We start from the raw sequence: 4,774 nt of genomic DNA, 5'->3' as shown, positions 1-4,774 counted from the left end.
ACCTGCTGGTAAGAAAAAAAAATAAAACTAAATGAGTCAATTCCATGGTTTGTGAATTCAATACTAATTAAGATCTTGGATTTTCTAAAAAAATTTTATGCCTCTTCAAGTAAGAAGATTAGTGTGCCAAAACTTGTATTTTTTGTTTGAAGAATCTTTCTCAAGCTGCAACTCAAGATATCAGCAAGAAGAGTCATTTTTTATTATCCAAAATTTTAGCAATTATCTTGGGGTTTCTCTACTGCATACACGGGTTACAAAATTATTATCATATTGTTGAATGATGATAAAAATAATATAAGCCAAAAAATAACCTGAATCAACTCAAATTAAAAAAAAAGTTATTTTTCAACCATAAAAAAAAAAGAAAAAAAAATATATGATGGTTCGAAGATTTAGGGTTTTTAAGAAAGTGAAATTGCAAGAATGGCTGAACGAGGGAAACTAGAACTAGATTTATAAATGACTTGAAAGCTTAACTTTTTTTTTTGGCTTAAAATATGGATGCTTTTTTTACTGAAATAGAGGAAGAAAATGGAAGAAGAAATGAGGTAGAGGAAGAATTTTGAAAAGATCGAGCATGAGAAAGAAGGAAATGAGAAACCATAAAAAAATTTACATAAATATATCAAGCGTATTTTTGTAAATATCTCGAGTCAGGTCAGGTTTCATATAAACCCGACCTTGACTCAAATCTGCCTTTTAAAAAAATAAAATCGATCCGACTTGACCCGAAATCCATTTTTTTTTAAAAAAAATTGACCTTAGATGATCGGGTCGGGTCGGGTCAAAATCTGATGGTTTCAAGTTTTTGCCATCCTTAAAAAAGAGTTGAAGGAGCTGTGACATGGATATTCTGTTTGAGCTTAAAAATCTAAAATATTTATTTTATGAATAGATATTATATTTTAATTATGTATAAATATAATTTTATATTAAATTAAAATATTAAATAATAATTTTATATAAATATAAAATTAAATAAATAATAAAAAATATTTTTATATATATACAAATTGAGACGAAATATCTTAAACATGCTTCCAATTTAATCTCGATTTTTAAAAAGAAAAAACTTGATCTTATAAAAAATTTTAAAAATACATTTATTTGATTGAGGCAAATCAAAATCTATCAGATTAGATTGTTTTATCATCCTTACTTTTATTAATTTTTTTCTTATAAAATTTACGTGATTAAAAATAACAAAAAATAAAAAAAAGCTTAAATGAGGTGCCATATGAATTTATTAAATTAAGATATAAATAATAATTTTTTTATTATAGTATATATAAATATGAAATTAAATAAAGGATAAAATATATATTTATATATATATATATTAGGATAGGATGAAACACTTTAAATTTACCTCCAATCCAATCCATATTTTCCCAAAAAAAAAACTCGATCTTGAAATTTTAAAAAACACACTTATTGTATCAGAGCTAATCGAAACTTATCAAATACTGATTATTTTGTCATGATCACTTTTATTAATTTTTTTATAAAATTCATCTAATAAAACATAAAAAAAAAAATCTAAAACAAATAAAAAATATTAAATAAAAATATTAAAAAAAAAAGAGAAAGTGTCAGTGAACACCCTAATGATTTCTAAAATAAACAACTTTAATGGCATAGATATAAAACGATGATCCTGAGCTACTGCATGTGGGAAGAAGTAAAACCTAAAAAAGTTACAAAATAGGATGATGTAATAGAAATATTTATTAATTTATATTATGATAAAAATAATTGATCAAAAATTAAATATACAAAATATTTTGCTATATTTTGTATTATGATAAAAATAATTACTTAAAATAATTAATATAAAATGAATAAAAAATGAACAATTAGTTGAGGATTAAAAATTGATAAAAGTTAAAATTTTGTGTTTGTTAATAAATATAAAAATTTTAAAATGAATGAACTACAAAACATAATTTTTAAATATAAATATTTACTTTTAATTTATAGAGTTTAAAATGAATGAACTATAAAACATAATTTTTAAATATACGTATTTACTTTAAATTTTTAGAGTTTTTGACATCCATATATTATCAGATAATTTTATATTTTTTTATTAAATATACATATAATATGTTTTGTTTATACATATTATAATTTTATATTCTATTCAATAAAAAATTATTATATTCTATTGAATAAAAAATTAATTATAATTTTTTATCAATTGAAAATTAAAAAAGTAAAAAAAAAGTCATAGGAAGGTGTCACGTGGCATTAAAATGTGCAGGATTTATATAATTAATGATTACAGATTGATAAAAGTTTAAATTTTATATTTATTAATAAATATAAGAGAAAATATATTAAAATAAATATTATCAAACATTATTTTTAACATACATATTTATTTTAATTTTTTAGGAATATTTGCATACATATATTATAAGGTAGTTTTATGCTTTTTATTAAATATACATATAATATTTTTTTAATAAATATTATAATTTTATATCTAATTACACAAAAGGGTAAAAAGTAATTATATCTTTTATTAATTTAAACATGATATTTTTATTAATTATTTTTAATGTAGCAGTATGTAATAAATAATTTAATTCAATACCTTATTTTGTAATTTTCGTTGGAGATGACTCCGCTCATTGTCTTCCATTCCTAAAACAAAGTTTGGAGCTAAAAGTTGGCAACATTGATATTATATATTTGATTTTTTTTAGTATAAAAAAGTTTAAAATATAAAAATATTGAATATAATATTATATATTTTTATTTAATTCTTCATAATATTATTTAAAATAATTATATATAATTTAAATATTATCATTTAATACAATTTTAATATGTTATTAATTAATAAAATTAATTAATCTACCATGTGAAAACATGTAGTAATCTACCATATGAAAAGGGTTTTGATGAACAACAAATTCCAATTAAAGCAAGATTGATTCAAATCAATAGGAATTAGAAAATTTTGTTAAAAAAAAAGATCTTTTGAAAAAACTAATAAGAAAAAATAGTTATCTTATTTTGTTCAGAGATATAAATGATATATTAATACTCATAAAGTATTCGGATTCGATTCAAATAAAACTTATATTTGACTTGATCATTATAAAACCGAGTTCAAATAACTCAATTTTTTGAGTAAGTTGAGTTCAAACTTCTTAATGTGCGACTTAAATAGTTTACGAGCCTAATTGAAATTTTATATTGTAATTAAAAAATTACTGTACATATAAATTCGTGTTCGAGTTTGAATAAAATAATTAAATTTAAAGTCAAGTATAAGAATTGAGTTCTTTTTTTATTTGATAAATGAGGTTAATTGAAGGAGTTTGAGTAACTTGATTTTTATTTCAATCGAGCTCAAACTTAAAACTTAAAATTCAATCAAGTTTGAGTCGAATTTCGAATAATAAATTTTAAGTTAAACTTGAACTTTTTATTGTATCAATTCAACTCGATTCGATTACATCTTTAATTTCATCTTTTGCATTATAAAAAAAATACTAAACTTAAAAGAAGGAAGTTTAAGATTATAATAAATTATAAACTTCTAAAAACGTTTGATTATGGTGGTGTTGTTAATGGTTTCAAGCTCTTTCTAGTTTTTATATATAATGCGCCTTTGTTGATTTTTTTTTTACCTTTTTCATAAAAAATTAATACATAGGCTTTGTTTATTTTTTAAAAATTAATTTTTAAAATATAATTTTTACAATTTTTAATATTTATTTGATAAAAATCTATTTAATCAATAAAAAATTAATTGCTAGTCAACAACAAACAAAATCAAAATTTTAAAAATTCTCTTTTACTTTTTTAAAAAATATTAATATTTATTTGATAAAAATCTATTTAATCAATAAAAAATTAATTGCTAGTCAACAACAAACAAAATCAAATTTTTAAAAATTCTCTTTTACTTTTTTAAAAAATATTTTTCAAAAAAGATTTGTTTCATTGGTTAGACTATTTGTCAAAACTTGAGAGTTTAGTTTGATTCGAATATAGTCTTGATCATGATTTTTAGGTTTGTTTGATTTGATTTAAAATATTATTATATTAATAAAAAATATTTTAATTTTAATTTTAATTAAAATATTAATATAATAATATAAAATGTCTTTTAATATTTTAATATAAAATATCACTATTTTGAATATTACAAATAATAAATATTTTTAATACTTTAATGTAGTAAATAATATTATATTATTATTTTAATAATAAATAATATTTTGTATGATTTTAATAATGATTAATATACAATACCACTATTTTAATAATGTGAATTTTTTCGTATTTAATATTTAAATTAAAATGTATAGTATTTTTACTATTTTAATAACACATATTTATATATTAGCATTTTAATAATAACTATAAGTAATACTTTTTAATGATTTAAATAAAAAATAACTTCAACATATAATATATGTATTTTAATATTTTAATAATAAATATTAGTATTTTATATTAATATTTTATAATAAATACTAATTTAAATATTTCAAAATATTAATAAAATTACTGTTTTAATAATAAATAGTATTGTTAAATATTTTGATATTAATTTAATATTTTTAAAATTTTAATAATTGAATATTGTTAAATATTACTATTTTAAAATATTAATATAAAATTATTATTCTTAATACTTGAATAATAAATATTTTAATAGTTATTTTAATATTTTTTATTTAAAAAGCAAAATTTTGAGAAAATAATTAAACAAAAAAAATATATAAACATTTGATTAAATTATTTGACG

Source organism: Durio zibethinus, chromosome 17 (genome assembly GCF_047325235.1).
Source record: "Durio zibethinus cultivar Kanyao isolate XHJ-2024 chromosome 17, ASM4732523v1, whole genome shotgun sequence".
Classification (NCBI taxonomy): Eukaryota; Viridiplantae; Streptophyta; class Magnoliopsida; order Malvales; family Malvaceae; genus Durio; species Durio zibethinus.
Note: the sequence above shows the minus strand (reverse complement) of the source record.